General features: G+C 38.9%; 1 long non-coding RNA gene across 1 annotated transcript in view; it reads right to left on the reverse strand.

The window, feature by feature from the left end:
* Positions 1-4,767: 4,767 nt before the first annotated feature.
* The window catches only part of LOC117593777, a 42,388-nt gene continuing 27,055 nt past the window's right edge, over positions 4,768-20,100 (reverse strand). Inside the window, exons 2-3 of the long non-coding RNA XR_004575197.1 lie at positions 6,405-6,697; positions 4,768-4,949 (exon numbers count right to left, since the gene is read on the reverse strand). This is a non-coding gene — a long non-coding RNA (uncharacterized LOC117593777). The remainder of the gene's footprint in view (positions 4,950-6,404; positions 6,698-20,100) is intronic.

Here is a 20,100-nt window from a genome sequence, read left to right on the forward strand (position 1 = left end):
GGGGGTTCCTTAATATTAAGTTACACCCATTGATGATTTCCATTGGTGTGGTGTTTTTGATTTAGTGCATGCGTTTATGAAGGATTGCAGGGTAGATTTCGGTAAGTTATTCCATATGACAACTTCTAGCTATACTGAACAAAATTATTATTGCAACACTTGTTTTTGCCCCCATTTATGATGAGTTGAACTCAAAGATCCAAGACTTTCTCTAAAGGCCTATTTCTTTCAAATGTTGTTCACAAATCTGTGTTAGTGAGCACTTCTCCTTTGCCAAGATAATCCATCCACCTCACAGGTTTGGCATATCAAGATGCTGATTAGACATCATGATTATTGTACAGGTGTGCCTTAGGCTGGCCACAATAAAAGGCCATTCTAAAATTTGCAGTTAAGGCCTGGTTATAGAAGTGGACTTGTGAAATATAGGTCCCAAGTTTGTCTCTACTCGCAGGCGATGCGTGGTACGCATTATTAATTATTCCATATAGACGAAAACTTCGCTGGCTAGAACCGTTAGTATCTACATACTGAAATAAAGGTTTACGGTTATATTACCACTGTTTCTGGTGGATTTTCAAAGTACACATCTGTGCATGTGTTTTGGGTAAGGACAAACAAACACATTTGCAGGCTTAACAACGTAGTTACAATATCTGAAGCCTTAACTGAAACTGTATACGGTTATATTGCGATTGTTTCTGGCATGGAATAGTTCATCTTCAGTCTCGCTAGCAATTGCTCAATGCTTATGATTATTCCTAGGAAGTTAGTAGATACTAGTAAGCCTATTTAACACAATCCTCAATGGAGTCTAGCGACTGCTGAAACTTGTAATGCTGTGGCGTAGTGTTTAACGACAGTGTCTCTCATATGGAAGACCTACGTTCAAATCTATGGAGAGCAACAACATTTATTATTTCGGGTAGATTCCACGATTCTTTCCCTTTCACTTGATGAAAAAGTTAGTTATCGTCGCCTTTATTGATAGTTATGTCATTCACGAATGAAAGAAAAAAGTATGTTGTTTTGCCATGAAAGAAAAATATATTTCATTCACGAATGGCCAATTTACTATTAAAATGGCCAGTGGCAAAAGAGGATTTGTTCCGGATAGGAATAAGAGGCTATATTGACACCTGGAAAAAGTACAGCTTTTGGTGTAGTGGTTAATGACACAGCCTTTTACGTGGCCGGGTTAGAATCTTGAGATGGCAACACTTTCTATTGCGGGCCGGCTGAACTAGGCTTGCCTGGTTTCTTGTTCTTTGAGTAGCCATTGCTTGGTAATATTGGTTATAGTGGGCCATTATTAAGAGGTTGATGGTTGAAAATGCTGCTTATTGCAGTTACAATATAGTTGATCTGAGCTCTACATGTTACAAAGTGAAACAGGCTTCCCTTTTGCACAGGTTTATGCTAGATTACCATTTATGCATTTTCCATAGATTCAACATATTAGACAAATGTGAACATGCTGTGTAAGGTACATTGTGCGGTGGACCTGTGAGCAACAACTTGAGTGTCAGCTAAACTGTTCTGAAGGTCCTTTGCCGAGACATGTGGGTTCTGCTGTGTAGATCTGACCAGTTTTCATACAAATGATTGTAATTGTTTCTCCTTCCTTTGACTTGCACTGTTCAATTTAACAGTCTTGTTCCAGAAAGTTGTAAATGGTTAACTGGAAGTTTCTATAGCCTGTTGTAGAAAGGTGGCAAGTTTCAATTTGCGTCATGTAGAGGTCAGGTCAACATCTGTTTACAGAAATAAAAATAAATCCTGGGGTACCTGGAACAAGCAAATGTTTAATTCTAGAGTAATGACGTGGTTATCGACTTAAAACATTGGGAGGAATAGAAGTGTTACATGGAATTGATTATCTGAAGTCTAATTTAATCCTTATTCTAAAAGTTGATTCAATAACATAAATGTACAAGTAGAACAGGTCCAAAAGAGCACAACAGACATTAGTGAAAGTAAATTAATGTAGTCCAAAAGCATGAAGTTAATGGCATAACCTAAAAATACAAATTAGACATTTAGACAATTAAACATTTAATCACCTGATCAAATATTCAAAACAGTGCATTCCAACACTGACAAAACTAAACTGTTTCTTTATGTACTGTGTATTCAGCTTTGCCCAGATTCTGTAGGAATTGGTTTCATCCTATCATGTTGTATGGCCAGATGAACACTTCCAAAACACTGTCCAGTTTACTCTTGCTAAACAACTGATGTTTCTTGTCTCTTTGTCTCGTCAAACCATATTGTTTTTTCTAGATCTTGTAATTTTTGTTGTGTGGAAACCAGGATTAGCTGATGGTTTAAAGACAACTAATAGGTAACCTCATTAACAAAAATAAAAAAGAGAGAAACTCAGAATTATCAAAAAGTCCTCTTTTGTCTATTTCATCCATGAATGTTTCATTGTCTTCAAAATTATGAAACAAAAACATGAATGGGGAGAGAGCCTCTTGTTCTTCCTCTAGAGTTTAGGCCTCTATGAGGCGGGTGAGGATTTATGATGAGTTGAACTCAAAGATCCAAGACTTTCTCTAAAGGCCTATTTCTTTCAAATGTTGTTCACAAATCTGTGTTAGTGAGCACTTCTCCTTTGCCAAGATAATCCATCCACCTCACAGGTTTGGCATATCAAGATGCTGATTAGACATCATGATTATTGTACAGGTGTGCCTTAGGCTGGCCACAATAAAAGGCCATTCTAAAATTTGCAGTTAAGGCCTGGTTATAGAAGTGGACTTGTGAAATATAGGTCCCAAGTTTGTCTCTACTCGCAGGCGATGCGTGGTACGCATTATTAATTATTCCATATAGACGAAAACTTCGCTGGCTAGAACCGTTAGTATCTACATACTGAAATAAAGGTTTACGGTTATATTACCACTGTTTCTGGTGGATTTTCAAAGTACACATCTGTGCATGTGTTTTGGGTAAGGACAAACAAACACATTTGCAGGCTTAACAACGTAGTTACAATATCTTAAGCCTTAACTGAAACTGTATACGGTTATATTGCGATTGTTTCTGGCATGGAATAGTTCATCTTCAGTCTCGCTAGCAATTGCTCAATGCTTATGATTATTCCTAGGAAGTTAGTAGATACTAGTAAGCCTATTTAACACAATCCTCAATGGAGTCTAGCGACTGCTGAAACTTGTAATGCTGTGGCGTAGTGTTTAACGACAGTGTCTCTCATATGGAAGACCTACGTTCAAATCTATGGAGAGCAACAACATTTATTATTTCGGGTAGATTCCACGATTCTTTCCCTTTCACTTGATGAAAAAGTTAGTTATCGTCGCCTTTATTGATAGTTATGTCATTCACGAATGAAAGAAAAAAGTATGTTGTTTTGCCATGAAAGAAAAATATATTTCATTCACGAATGGCCAATTTACTATTAAAATGGCCAGTGGCAAAAGAGGATTTGTTCCGGATAGGAATAAGAGGCTATATTGACACCTGGAAAAAGTACAGCTTTTGGTGTAGTGGTTAATGACACAGCCTTTTACGTGGCCGGGTTAGAATCTTGAGATGGCAACACTTTCTATTGCGGGCCGGCTGAACTAGGCTTGCCTGGTTTCTTGTTCTTTGAGTAGCCATTGCTTGGTAATATTGGTTATAGTGGGCCATTATTAAGAGGTTGATGGTTGAAAATGCTGCTTATTGCAGTTACAATATAGTTGATCTGAGCTCTACATGTTACAAAGTGAAACAGGCTTCCCTTTTGCACAGGTTTATGCTAGATTACCATTTATGCATTTTCCATAGATTCAACATATTAGACAAATGTGAACATGCTGTGTAAGGTACATTGTGCGGTGGACCTGTGAGCAACAACTTGAGTGTCAGCTAAACTGTTCTGAAGGTCCTTTGCCGAGACATGTGGGTTCTGCTGTGTAGATCTGACCAGTTTTCATACAAATGATTGTAATTGTTTCTCCTTCCTTTGACTTGCACTGTTCAATTTAACAGTCTTGTTCCAGAAAGTTGTAAATGGTTAACTGGAAGTTTCTATAGCCTGTTGTAGAAAGGTGGCAAGTTTCAATTTGCGTCATGTAGAGGTCAGGTCAACATCTGTTTACAGAAATAAAAATAAATCCTGGGGTACCTGGAACAAGCAAATGTTTAATTCTAGAGTAATGACGTGGTTATCGACTTAAAACATTGGGAGGAATAGAAGTGTTACATGGAATTGATTATCTGAAGTCTAATTTAATCCTTATTCTAAAAGTTGATTCAATAACATAAATGTACAAGTAGAACAGGTCCAAAAGAGCACAACAGACATTAGTGAAAGTAAATTAATGTAGTCCAAAAGCATGAAGTTAATGGCATAACCTAAAAATACAAATTAGACATTTAGACAATTAAACATTTAATCACCTGATCAAATATTCAAAACAGTGCATTCCAACACTGACAAAACTAAACTGTTTCTTTATGTACTGTGTATTCAGCTTTGCCCAGATTCTGTAGGAATTGGTTTCATCCTATCATGTTGTATGGCCAGATGAACACTTCCAAAACACTGTCCAGTTTACTCTTGCTAAACAACTGATGTTTCTTGTCTCTTTGTCTCGTCAAACCATATTGTTTTTTCTAGATCTTGTAATTTTTGTTGTGTGGAAACCAGGATTAGCTGATGGTTTAAAGACAACTAATAGGTAACCTCATTAACAAAAATAAAAAAGAGAGAAACTCAGAATTATCAAAAAGTCCTCTTTTGTCTATTTCATCCATGAATGTTTCATTGTCTTCAAAATTATGAAACAAAAACATGAATGGGGAGAGAGCCTCTTGTTCTTCCTCTAGAGTTTAGGCCTCTATGAGGCGGGTGAGGATTTAGGCCTCTTCTGAGACCGGGTACGTGTCGGCATTTACCCAGGAAACAACATCCCCAGATCAACAACACATCTTGGCAACTGAAATGAAAGATCACAACAATCACATAGAAGTAGAGGTGTACAAAGTACTAAGTAAAGTACTCAACTGGGTTCGGCTGTGTTCACCACTTTAGGGAAGTATTTAATTAAGATCCAAGTAACCAGGTAAAGAGAGTTCAAAACTAACCAGTGATCAATAAAATAAAAAGGAAGAATGTAAATGATCAATTAAGGTCATTGGTTAGTTAATTTAGCTTCCCAAAACTGGTGAACACAGCTAAATACTTCTACATTTTGCTTTTTAAACCACTGCATAGAAGATAGCAATGACAAATTATTTTGTTTACATTTTCTAAATAATGACAAAATAGTGTATATGAATCAAAAAAATAAATCGATCTTGCCTGCTTGCATATAGTGACAGGTGCATCATGCATCTTTAGTTAGTGATAGCCAGCACTAGTCAATTAGGGTACTTTAAGTACATTTCTGAGTAACCTCGGAATGATCTAAAAATGTTCTTTAGGACTAATATCAACAAAATGACAGCAGCACAAATGGAGCACAAACGATTAAAGGTATTTTACCGGCGTAAAAATGGTCCCCACCCTATTCAAAACTAGGGCAAATAGGCTCAATCGTTTGTGCTGGTTTGTGCTGTTACAATTTTTGTGCTGCTTTCATCTTTTAGATTAAATAATATTTTATAGGTCAAATTCACTCAAAATAGGCTCAATCATTTGTGCTACTTTTGTGCTGATGAAGGTTTGTTTTTGCGACTGCTTTCTTATGGATAGTTACAGAGCTATAGTGGAAAGAGAGTAAAGCCAATGCGCTATCCAGTAGGAATGTAGGTATGTACTAAAAACTGTAGCAGCACAAACAAACCTTTCAGCAGCACAGAGCATAAATGATTGAGGCAGTTTGGAGGCAGTTTGACAGCTAAAATTAAATGTCTAATAAATAAAACGCTGCATCAGCACAAGCAAAACTTTTAATGGCATAAACCAGCACAAATGAAGCACAAACAAAGGAGACTATTTTGACTAAATTTGGAGCATGTTGGGGGGCTAAGTGACGTCATCACCAATAATTACATTTCTAATATTAAAAACACAGACGAAGCAAAAGCGAAAAATCTAACTGCACAAACCAGCACAAACGAATGAGCCTATTTTGACTCAATTTGGAACATGTTGGGGGGCTTAGTGACATCATCACCAATAATTAAATGTCCAATATATAAAATACATAAGTAGCACAAACTATCATTTTAACAGCACAAACTGGCACAAACAAATGAGACTATTTTGACAAAATTTGGAGCATGTTGGGGGGCTGAGTGGCGTCATCACCAATAATTAAGTCTAATATACAAATTATCGAAGCAGAACAAACAAAAATGTTAACGGCACAAACGGAGCACAAACGATTGAGCCTATTTTGCTCAAGTTTTGTGTTGGGTGGGGGGCCAACTTCACACAGGATTCTTACCTAGATAAATAAACCCTCCGGGATTTAAAAGAATGATGGGAAGGGAGGAGTAATGAGAAGGTGAGTAACTGCTTATGATCCAAAGCATACCACCCCTTCTGTGAAGCATGGTGGAGGAAGTGTTATGGCACCTCTTCTTTGAAGCATGATGGAGGAAGTGTTGTCACCTCTTCTGTGAAGCGTGGTGGAGGAAGTGTTGTGGCACAGGCATGTATGGCTGCCAAATATCTGACTGCTGAAAAAAGCACCCATCAATCACCTGACCTGCATGGACTTATTTGCTGGAGACAAACCTGAAGTCAAAAGACACCAAAAACAAACAGGAACTGTAAGAGGTTGTTTCCACATATAGAGAGGGGGGATTATCCAGTGATATACTGTCAAACATGGCTCGACTGGTGCCCCCAGGCCTTCAAGGCCATGCAAACTCTCCCCTTACTGACTATGAAAAGTGTCTAGGCTTTGTGACAGAAAGTGTTATCTCAGGAACACTCTCTCCTCCAACTGGTAGTTATTCTAGTAGAATGGTGGTAGGAAGAACCAATATTATATATTTTTTTAGATGCACCTATATACAATGCATAAAAAGTACATGTAAATTACACATGCCCAATAATGGCTGATCGTGGACCATAGGGATGTCTGGGCTGTGGTGGATGGGCCATAAATTGGGAGTTTCAATAACTGGATTTACTGTCTTCATATTCTTCCAATATACAACAAACTTTCAAAAGTTCTAATTTACAGTGCTCAATATAGGAGCTATAGAAAACAGTATGTTATTCTTAGAGGAATTACAGAATGTGAATGTTGATGTTGCCCAACCTTCAATGTGTGTAGATAACAAGTGCAGTATGCAATGAACAACGAAAAGTTGTAGTCTACTAAGGCCAAAGAAATTCACTCACGGCGACATTAAGCCAAAGAGATTCATTCACGGCGATGTATAGCCAAAGATATTCACTCACGGCGACGTTAAGCCAAAGAGATTCATTCACGGCGACTTAAATCATAAAAGATTCACTCAAGGCAACTTAAAGCATAACAGATTCACTCATGGTGAAGTTAAGCCAAAGAGATTCGCTCACACCGATGTTAAATGAGAGCAAGTTGACGGTAGGTCGCCAATCTAGATCTATGGCACACTCCACCCCTCATATATGGCAGAATCCACCCCCCTTAATACACAAGCATATAGACGTGGACCACAGACGCGAAGTACACATGACACGTTATTCAGATGTTATATTATACACGACCAAAGACGTTCAATATCTTTTGTCAAGATACACTCACCTAAAGGATTATTAGGAACACCTGTTCAATTTCTCATTAATGCAATTATCTAATCAACCAATCACATGGCAGTTGCTTCAATGCATTTAGGGGTGTGGTCCTGGTCAAGACAATCTCCTGAACTCCAAACTGAATGTCAGAATGGGAAAGAAAGGTGATTTAAGCAATTTTGAGCGTGGCATGGTTGTTGGTGCCTGACGGGCTGGTCTGAGTATTTCACAATCTGCTCAGTTACTGGGATTTTCACGCACAACCATATCTAGGGTATACAAAAAATGGTGTGAAAAGGGAAAAACATCCAGTATGCGGCAGTCCTGTGGGCGAAAATGCCTTGTTGATGCTAGAGGTCAGAAGAGAATGGGACGACTGATTCAAGCTGATAGAAGAGCAACTTTGACTGAAATAACCACTCGTTACAACCGAGGTATGCAGCAAAGCATTTGTGAAGCCACAACACGCACAACCTTGAGGCGGATGGGCTACAACAGCAGAAGACCCCACCGGGTACCACTCATCTGCACTACAAATATGAAAAAGAGGCTACAATTTGCAAGAGCTCACCAAAATTGGACAGTTGATGACTGGAAGAATGTTGCCTGGTCTGATGAGTCTCGATTTCTGTTGAGACATTCAGATGGTAGAGTCAGAATTTGGTGTAAACAGAATGAGAACAAGGATCCATCATGCCTTTTTACCACTGTGCAGGCTGGTGGTGGTGGTGTAATGGTGTGGGGGATGTTTTCTTGGCACACTTTAGGCCCCTTAGTGCCAATTGGGCATCGTTTAAATGCCACGGCCTACCTGAGCATTGTTTCTGACCATGTCCATCCCTTTATGACCACCATGTACCCATCCTCTGATGGCTACTTCCAGCAGGATAATGCACCATGTCACAAAGCTCGAATCATTTCAAATTGGTTTCTTGAACATGACAATGAGTTCACTGTACTGAAATGGCCCCCACAGTCACCGGATCTCAACCCAATAGAGCATCTTTGGGATGTGGTGGAACGGGAGCTTCGTGCCCTGGATGTGCATCCCACAAATCTCCATCAACTGCAAGATGCTATCCTATCAATATGGGCCAACATTTCTAAAGAATGCTTTCAGCACCTTGTTGAATCAATGTCACGTAGAATTAAGGCAGTTCTGAAGGCGAAAGGGGGTCAAACACAGTATTGGTATGGTGTTCTTAATAATCCTTTAGGTGAGTGTATATCACTAGGTTCAAGCGGTTCAAGCATAAATATAGAAAACAAAAGTGTATTTGCGTTGACTACATGTTGAAAAAGCTCTGTAGTCTGATTAAGCTTGCATCAAATATGTAAAAGTACTTTTTCCAAGATAATGTGCAGACACTGAAATTCGATGTAATCCTATTTTGTTTCAGGATTAAAATTTTTTGAAAGTTAAATATATTTATTTGAAGACTGAGGTGCCTCTAAAATAGTTTTAAAGATTTGGGTTACAGTGAAGAATGAGACACTGGTGTTTTAGAAAGCTGCTGAGTGCAGTTATGATACAGACACAAGCATACATACAAATTCACAGATATACCCACTATACCTGCCATAGTGAGTTTTTGTTTGAGTAGCCATTGCTTGGTTATATTGGTTATAGAGGGCCATTATTAAGAGGTTGATGGTTGATCGTAGCTATAAGGGTTGACCTGTTTTTATATATATTATTAATATTTAGCTAGAGGTTTCATATGCACGCACTTACCGAAATCTTCGCCATTGACCCTGTAATTCTTCCTTCATAAACGCACACACTTAATAAGACCAATGGAAAACGTCAATGGGTGTAACTTAATATTAAGGAATGCACCCAACTTGTGGTCTGCAAATATACCCCCCCCCCCCCATTTTAATCACCCCTCTGAGCCTGGTTCCTCTCTAGGTTTCTTCCTAAATTTCGGGCTTCCTAGGGGGGTTTTCCTAGCCACTGACATTTCAGGCAGGGTGTTTTGTAAAAGCACTTTGTGACAACTACTGTTGTAAAAAGGGCTTCATAAATAAATTTGATTGATTGAATGATTGATTGTTCTATTTTTTTTTCTTCTCATCGTGGAAAGCCAATCAGACCACAATGGAAAACCAATAGGAAAGCTTGTAGGAGGTACTACAATACTGAATAGTCCATAAACTAAACAACACACAAGAGAAACAGCTAATTTTACTAACTGGACATTTTTACTAACTGGACACGAATTGGACATTCGACAGACATTCTGCTCTTCAAATCTCAATAGCTTTTTAACAAAGTATTCACTTAATGCAATATTAGTCTCATTGTGATTACAAACGTGTATAAGATGTTGCAGTCCTTATTTACCCATATTTTAAACAAAAGGTATACACTGTTCCCCACCATCCCCTGATCGCAAATATATATTTTTTATAATCATGGCACACCTATTGTAGGAGCTATTGAAATGACAAAGTTCAGCCACATTTTGAAACTTCAGATTTTGAAAATATAAAGGGTGCACATTGTTCCCCACCCTCTCCCGATCACAAATATATACTTTTTCATAGTCACTGTGTAGGGGAGAGCTGGGTAAGTTGTCACACGGATAAGTTGTCACACTGCTCTTACTTCCAACAATACAGGTGCTCCCTCAAAAACCAAATAGCTACTTGACATATCCCTGGACTAGCCCACACAAGACAGGCTCTGGTGTGTCTGTGTGTTTGTGTGTGTGTCTACTAACACACTGCTTGCCTACTGTATGAGACAGTATATCTGGACATACATTAGTTCATACAGTGTCATTCATTTAGTGTGGTGTTATGAATTGCATTGTGGAAACAAGGATAGTAGACAGGGAGGAGGGCGTAATAAGCCTGTAATGAATATTCAATTGCAATGAGGAAATTAGTTTTGGAAGGAAAGAAGAAAGAGAGAAAGGAATGAAAAAGAAAGATTGTAATAAATTATTAAAGAAGGACAGAAAATGACAGCACACCACCTGACAATGTTAAAGGCTGTGAGGTAGGTGAAGATGCAGTTGCTATACCAGAATTATTGTTTTGATTGACAGGCATAATTTGCCAGATTCTCTAGACATGATTGTTTTCATTTTTTTGTTATTTAATGAAGTTGGATTTGGTTTGAATTTGAAATCAGTATTCACAATAAATTAATTGTGTTCTTATTTGTTGTCTTTCTGATCTCCGAGTATCTCATTTATTATCAACCTTAATGTTCCAAAGTAAGAAAGGTTAGCTACAATAAATACAAGGACAGTCTGTTATTCAGCTGTCAAGTGATTATTGACACGTTCTGGCTCGACAGCCAACTTCATCATGGACACCGGTTTTCTTTAATTATCCGTGATCGCGGACCCTATTTAAGTTCCTGCTTCCCCGTTGTATCCTGTTGGTCTTTGTTATCATAGACATCATATATAAAGGCTAGATACCTTGTCTGCGCTGTTGGCAAATGGAGGTTGACGTCCGCACTTAGCGGCCATCTTGCTACAGGCCGCTCGCTCACTCGTAACATTGTGTTTTATGGTGCATGCACTTTCAAAATTTTCTACCGATTTTCAAACGGTTTGGTTTGTTATAAACGTCAGAGATGAAGTTATGACACTGCATACATATGAACCATTAAAACCATGGACTTCCATATGAAAATATCCTTGAACAGAACCAGATAGGTGTAATGAATATACAAACACAAGGTATTTATGTTAAATAAATAAATAGGCTATAGAATGGAAACAAGACATATACACTTTTGTACTATTATAATAAAATTACTATTATAAAATAATTTTTATTACTACATGTTTTTTCTTTCTGCCCTCTAGGTCACTTGATATGACTTTAGAAACACAACTGAGCCCTAGCACCAGGTCTTGTGAAGCTGTGTGCAAAAGCAGATCAATATAGAATGAAATTGAGTAGACCATTATTTGCCAAGGTATGGTCATGCGTATTGTAAAATTCCATATGGAAACTCCCCATAGGACTTTGTCAGACAAAATGCTGACAATAAAATGCTTACTGTGTGGCAACCTCTTCGTGTAGAAGCATAATGAAATGAAATCAAATGAAAGGTAACACTGATGTTACTTGTAGACTATTTGGATTGTATGTCAGGGGTTGTGATATAGAATGACTACAAAAAATATGGAATAATTACACAAGTCTCTATTTTTAAACTATAATAAAAGTGACATTTGCACACAAAAAAAATAGGTACATGATTCCCCTTTACAAATATCCAAAAAAGAAATGCTGTAGAGAGAACTACACTACTGTTGAAGTAAAAGAGGACAGTACCTTGAAAACACATACATTGGGCTAATGCCCTTTGAAAAGGACAGTTTTATTAGGTTTCTGTCACATGTTGTTGCTCTGTAAGCTGAGGATTGTAATTCTGTGGTGTAATTATGTGGTGCAGCCTTAACTTAAAAAACAGGGACAGAATTATTTTTAACAGCCTATGGTGGTGGCTGTCTATCCCATACTGTCTATCCCAACACAAACATCCTCTGAACCGATCCTTTTTCAGACAATGTAAACAACCTCAAGCAGTTTGATGGGCTGTGATCGTCTGGTACTGCCGAATGACCCACTGTGCTGCCCTGACGACCCTCACGGTTCCCTCTGATGGAATCACCAGACCTCCATTGTTTTTTAAAGTCAGCAGGTGGTAGCTCTGGTCCTTGATGGCAGATGCAGCATCTGTCACCAGGCTGGCACGCAGACATCACACGACAGCTTCTTCAGAGCCTGTCGCACAACAAATCCTGAAATTTGAGTTAGTAATATCATAACTTATAACAATAATCATTAATAAGCATGGGGAAATTAAGGGAACACTTCTCTTTTTGGTCAATCGTGAGATTGTTTTTCCCCAGATTGTGACTATTGGCACTTTTGGTTATAGGGAAAATTGACTTTCAGTTAGCCTTCACCTGAAATGTACATGAAAGCGTTGTCCACAAGACCATCGAAGTGGACGGGAAGGTAGCTGTGATCATGTACTAGGGCAGGAATGTCAGCAAACGGGGATGGAAGATCTTCTCCTCCTGCTGCAGAGGACACATCTACAGCTGACAGGCTTGTAGAGGTGTCGATGACAGCTGGTAGGGACTCTGTGTGATCCTGTGCCGTCACATTGCCTCTGCATGGTTTAACAACCCCAAACTGGGCCATCAGCTTTACATCCTAAATATGTACTTGAATTGGCTGGCATTAGGGTTGTTATTCCAGCCATCGTTTAAAAATAAATAAATGAATTGATATACGAGTATAGTACACAGATATTCAATAATTGCTTTAAAATGTTTTATGCTTAAAACATTTTTACAAAAAAATACTAATTAGAACTAGCCACCCCTGAATGATCTTTCCACATAAAATAGGTTGAATGACATTATCATACAATTCAGACTGTATCAGTGATGATAAGTTCTGCAAACAAATAGTCAAACACAGGCATTTTTCTAAATACTCAAAATGGTTTGTGACACTTCCAGGTATTGTGTATGTCTTAGGGTTAGGGTGTATGTCTTCAGAAAACACATGTTACCAAAAGTCAAAAAACATATGGACCGACAAACTGAAAACAATACAAGCATTTGCTGAGACTGTGTCACTTAGTGTTGCGGCTGGTAAATATAAATTATGAACCCTACCAGATGCTCTGATGGAGTTGAAGAAAAGCTCCAAGTGGTCCTGGCTGAACCTGTAGGTCAGGACATATTGCTGTCCTTCAAGCATCACAGGAACCAACCGGATGGAAAATCATGTGCAACTTTGCTGGTTAGCAGCTAAACTGTAACGTTAGCTGCCATAGGTCTCACTCAAAGCTTATTGTTATTAGCCAGCAAATAACTACAACCACATCCACAAATATTGTAATTTAGACTAAAGATTAGTTGTCATAAAATCGTTATTGGTGTCAGTAAAACCTTTATAATCGAACAGCTCGTTTGTGATATCTGCCTTGATAACTTGCGCAAGTAGCCGTGATCCAACTATGTTGCACGATTTAGACGTTTTTAGAAAATAAATGCTGTAATTTCAACATTTACAAGCATTCAGAATTATAGCCACGTTAATATCGTTTGTAAGAAACCAAACCGTTTGTAAATCTGTCAAGGTTTCAGCGAGATAAGAGTATTTGTGTTAGTGCTGATCACTCACCTTACATCAGGTACCACAGAGCCCGCCAAGAAGCCTGCCTGTGACAAGATGGCCACCGGTGATGCCGGAAGTATACATTTTATGACCAGCACCTGTATACAAACGTCTGGTGCTTCTTAGAACACCGGTAAATCTTAAATAATAATAATGAACACCAGGGTTGAAATGTTGTCAGATAAAACCACTTGGGAGCATTAACAGCAAGCATGCATCGTGATCCTTTATATTTTTGGCATGAACAATCCGGATTGCAAGCTTTTTTTTGTACATGGTCTCATGGTGAAGTGAGAAGCGTTGTACAGTACACATAAGAGTCATTGAAATTCTAGGGCTATTATAGACCTCTTCAGAAAGAGTGGGAGCTATGCTTTATGAACTACACTCACCTAAAGGATTATTAGGAACACCTGTTCAATTTCTCATTAATGCAATTATCTAATCAAACAATCACATGGCAGTTGCTTCAATGCATTTAGGGGTGTGGTCCTGGTCAAGACAATCTCCTGAACTCCAAACTCAGCCTTTTTTTGCAGAGTAAATTTGTTTAACCATAAATGGCAGCTTGTTTTGGGGTGGAACTGTTATAAAGCTTTGTTCTTTAGACAAAGAACATTTTAAATTTACATTGCGCGGCGGCTTCCCGCATGAGCGATTTATTTGAAGTCTCTGGACGCGGAGGGGTGAACATCTCCTGCATTGACTTCAGCTGAGAGGGACTGCTGTGTGAGGACTGGGCCGCCAGTGAATGCTTAAGGACAAAGGAGGGGCAAACGGCAGCACCCGCTGCTCGTTGAGAAGAGTAAGAACGATGCATGCTTTCACGTCAGAGTCTCCAAAAGTCTCCAATAACACTATGGAAATTCCCTTGAATGAGAAGGTGTTCCACACTTTTGACTGGTACTGTGGATTGGCCCTATGGCAGAAATCCTTGCCTCCAGCTGTCAGTTTAGCAACTGTAGGAACAATTAGGAAGAGTCTTGTGACTGTGGTGTACATATACACTCACCTAAAGGATTATTAGGAACACCTGTTCAATTTCTCATTAATGCAATTATCTAATCAACCAATCACATGGCAGTTGCTTCAATGCATTTAGGGGTGTGGTCCTGGTCAAGACAATATCCTGAACTCCAAACTGAATGTCAGAATGGGAAAGAAAGGTGATCTAAGCAATTTTGAGCGTGGCATGGTTGTTGGTGTCTGACGGGCTGGTCTGAGTATTTCACAAACTGCTCAGTTACTGGGATTTTCACGCACAACCATTTCTAAGGTATACAAAAAATGGTGTGAAAAGTGGAAAACATCCAGTATGCGGCAGTCCTGTGGGCGAAAATGCCTTGTTGATGCTAGAGGTCAGAGGAGAATGGGCCGACTGATTCAAGCTGATAGAAGAGCAACTTTGACTGAAATAACCACTCGTTACAACCGAGGTATGCAGCAAAGCATTTGTGAAGCCACAACACGCACAACCTTGAGGCGGATGGGCTACAACAGCAGAAGACCCCACCGGGTACCACTCATCTCCACTACAAATAGGGGGAAAAAAAGGCTACAATTTCCACAAGCTCACCAAAATTGGACAGTTGAAGACTGGAAGAATGTTGTTTGGTCTGATGAGTCTCGATTTCTGTTGAGACATTCAGACATTCAGATGGTCAGAATTTGCCGTAAACAGAATGAGAACATGGATCCATCATGCCTTGTTACCACTGTGCAGGCTGGTGGTGGTGGTGTAATGGTGTGGGGGATGTTTTCTTGGCACACTTTAGGCCCCTTAGTGCCAATTGGGCATCATTTAAATGCCACGGCCTACCTGAGCATTGTTTCTGACCACGTCCATCCCTTTATGACCACCATGTACCCATCCTCTGATGGCTACTTCCAGCAGGATAATGCACCATGTCACAAAGCTCGAATAATTTCAAATTGGTTTCGTGAACATGACAATGAGTTCACTGTACTGAAATATGGAGAAAATAAATGTACAGTCAATGGTGTAGTTTTCTATTGTATATTGGGGGGGTCAGGGTCAATGGATCCCTGGATTTTCACCCTTTCCCAAGGGGGTCACATTGACCTGTCTGCAAGATTGCCCTTCCCCAATTCGCCCTTAGCCCATTGGACAAAAAAACCCGCAATGGAAGCCCTAAATGGCTTTGCTGGTGAACTCACAGAATTCATAACAATAAATATGTATGGATGCTTTCTCTATCTCCAGCCGTTCAACTAATTATTTTATAGTGAGAGGTTTGTCTATCATTCTTTTTTCAGGACTTCATCCACAGGCTAAAGAAATTACCTGAATATTAGAAAAAGTAATTAAGTGTTGATCACCACTACTAGCAGACCAGCATTTCTTTAGCAGAGATATGTTTGTTACATATGCTAGTTTGCAACATTTAAAAGAAATTGATGACAACAAGGAGAAGTTGCATTCTGTTTTGGGAGATGTGTGCTTTAGTCAAAGAATTGAGTCAGTCAAGCTGGTACAACTCCTTTGCTCCTCCCTTGAAAAAGAGTTTTGGTATGTCTACATACAGGCTAAAAGTTTAGTTTACCAAGTGTGGCCAAAAATCTGTGATGAAATTGAAATTAAAAAAGTTGTTTAGGACCTCTGGATCATGACCCGTGAGGGCCAGTCGCGAGGGCCAGTTACATATACACCTTTTGTTTGGAGTAGCCCCCAAGCAAGACATTTGATTGAGTTTACGTATTGTGAGCTGACTGATGTAAACTGAGGTTGCACCTTTTTTAAACATATTTTTTCAATGTTATGTCACCAGGTCTAGTGTAGCATGGTCTGGTCTGAGGCTAGTTGATGGTCTTAGGCCAAACTATGTTTCTTGACAAAACTGGTAAATTCCCACATCACACTTGGTCACAAACATAATCTGTCATTATTTTGGGGAGCATTACAAACAGTTAATATGAGCAGCAGAAAATAACAGATTTAAAGTAAGCTATTGCTATACATCCATGCATGTGACAGTTGCTCAGCGTGGTGGTGCAGGCAGAAAATGGCAACAGCGCACCCCTCACACACACACACCTGTTTTGAGTTAGTTATGTTGTCAATTGTTTTCACACACGCCTCACGGGATATTGTGTGTGTGTATGTTGTTTGAGACAGTGTGGTGCCGTGTTGTTTATTCGATGAAGTCAAGAAACGATGTTCTTTATGTCTGAGTGGTTTTTGTTACTTTTGTTTTTGCCTCTCTGCACACTTGCTACCCTCACACGTCACAATGCATGGTTTAAATGTGACGATTGCAGATGGTTAAAGAGGCATTATGTGAACATTTTGCATTGTAATATGAATGTAATATAATGTTCATAATAAACCTGCAGTAATAATGGAAGGATAAAAATTATTTTGGTGGCATATTAAAGGACATCCCAAAAGCAGAATTGTTATTGTCAACGGAAGACACACTGGCAATCTCTCTCCTTTCTATTAGCATCACTAAGACACATTATAATCTCTCCTCAAAGGAGCAAAAGCAGACAGGGGCAACCAGTTCCTGGTAGCTAAATGCTACACAGTTCAGTATATTTCTGTTTAAGTAAAAAAAACAGGCTTTGAGTAATGCAAATATTTTTTGTCATCTAAATCTTAAGGGTTAAAATAAACCCTAATAATCTTTTCTACTGCTTTTGTAAGCTAGTTGACCAAAAGTGAAAGTTAAATTTGCAGGTGTGGAGGGGAGAGTTGGTTTGAATGTTGTTGCTGTAATTCAGTTCACCTTCACAGGATGGGAGCAAATTAGGGATATCTCCCTTTGATGTAGTGGGTAGATAACCAAGTTGCAATGTTATGTACATTGCATGTGTAGGGTTGACAAGGGCGGCAAAATGCAACATGACAGAAGCAGCAGTAGTATTGCAATGATACAGACAGAACAGCTGAGCAATGCCTGGGGCAATATTGGGGAGAAGAGAATGGGGTCAGGGCATTTATTAATCTTGATTATCACTGCCAAGCCAATCTCTGCCAGCCCAGGAAACAGTAATTAGCACAAGTCTCACCTTGTTAATCACCTAATGTTTCTTTCACCCTATTCATATCTGATGAATGACTATTTAAACATAGTCCCATTTCCTACGTGCTGTACTAGTTTAGACCAGATTGCACAGGTATTGCACTAAATAGAATCCAGAATAGTGCACTACATAGGAAATAAGTGTCATTTGGGAAACAGCTGAACTGTATCTGTGAAATTACGATCCAACACACCCACGAGATCTGAGGTCGGCCATATTCGATCTGAAAATGTGCCAGAGATCAGGGTTAACTGGATCTGTAATGTTGCAGGTATGAAGCAGGACACTGGCCCAGGGAGAATGGAGGACAATTGATAATTAAGATATAACTGAAACAAAGACATAAAAACAGACTTGGCTTTCTCTACCGTAATCATTCATCTTTCACTGTCAGCTAAACTCAGCCTGGTTCAGATGACAGTCTTGCCCATCCTAGATTTTGTAGATGTATTTACATGTCCATGGGTAAATGTGCTCTTGAACGGTTTGTTGTTCTCTATCATTCAGCCATCAGATTTGCCACCAGTGCCCCTTACCGGACACATCACTGCACTCTGTATAGCACCATAAAATGGCCTTCATTACTGGGTTCTGAATGAGGGAGGGGACTCCAAACAAATGAGGGAATTGGATCTCACTGGCGGTGCCAGGATCTAAATTGTGTCAGGTATGTATCAGACCCAAATGTATCTGAAAATGCCTGCTCTATTCCCACGCAGGAATACCATATTTTTAAGAAGTTTTAGCTTGTCCAGGAGTGAATATTAATGTTTCAAATGCATTTTGTTATTGTACAGGCAGCCTAATACATGGTTTATGCTGAATAGCATAATTTTTACAGAAAGTTATCTTAAGTTCCATTAAATTTGTTTAACAAGTGTTCTGTCTGGTATGAACGCACTACTCCTCTCATCTCCAGAATGCACTCTCTGTCTGCACTTTCTGCACTTACAGATTTTGTTAAATATGCTATTGATTGAGCATAGAGGCTGGAATGTACGTAATGAACCATTTTTCATTTTGAATGTTATACTCATAATTTCTTCCTTTGAACGTTACCTAGCCTGCACACAAATATACATATATGAAAGGGCATGTGGGATGTCTTATAGTAGGCTAGAATAATTACATGAAAAGCAATCCAGTTACAGAACTTCTGAAGTAATTTCTCATCATTACAACAGTCCTAAACACCAAGCCTAATATAAAGTATCTGACAACATATCTTCATTGAAAATGTTATAAAATAGCTTAATTGAAAACGTCCTTGCACAAATAGCAGTAGGTGCGTTTTGTCACAGACAATATCCAATGTTACAAGTTTAATAGGCTTTGTTGAGCTCAAACCAGACATGACATGTAAAGAAGAGAGATGATATCTCAAATGACCTGTCCTGAACATGCAAAGCAGGTTAGAACCAATGTGGTTATCAAAGAACATGATATATACAGATTTTCAATGGATTCAAGTCAGGATACTGAGATGGCAGTTGTAAAACATTGATTTTGTGGTGCTGCAACCATTTCTAAGCTGATTTGACATATGTTTGGGGTAATTGTCTTGTTGAAAGGTCCCTCCACAATCATGTCAATCTCCTGGCAAAGACAACTACATTTTGTATAAAATACCCTGGTACCTACTGGAATTCTGATCTTAACAAGTGCCCTTGGAACACCCCCAAAAATCAATGATCCACCAGCTTATTCTACTGTGGGCATCAGGTAATTTTCTTATATTTAGCCCCTTTTCTTCCCAAACATGCCGATTGTGTGTGGACAAATATTTTGACCAACACACAATTCCAATTGTAGTTCAAATACGCTTGATAAAGTCTGCCATTTTTGGATTGGGCTCAGTAAGGGCTTCTTTTTTGCAGCCCTGCCAAAGAGCTTGCTGACATGGAGGTGGCATTGAACTGTTGATTTTGATAACCCCAAGATTCCACTGGTCTTTGTAGTTCTGAAACTGTGATCATTGGATTCTTCCTTCCCTCCCTCACCGTTTTCCTCACGCCTCTTGGCAAATTTGCACCTGTTCCTGACTTCTGAAATTATTTATTGACAGTGGTTATGTATTATAAACGTATTCTTTATTTTGTTTATATCCTTTACTTGATCTGTGTAACAACAATCTGTCAATTTTAGTTTTGCCCAAACACTATTTGTCATTATGGGCTATTGTGTGTAGATTG

The sequence above is a fragment of the Esox lucius genome, chromosome 23, assembly GCF_011004845.1.
Source record: "Esox lucius isolate fEsoLuc1 chromosome 23, fEsoLuc1.pri, whole genome shotgun sequence".
In the NCBI taxonomy this organism is placed as follows: domain Eukaryota; kingdom Metazoa; phylum Chordata; class Actinopteri; order Esociformes; family Esocidae; genus Esox; species Esox lucius.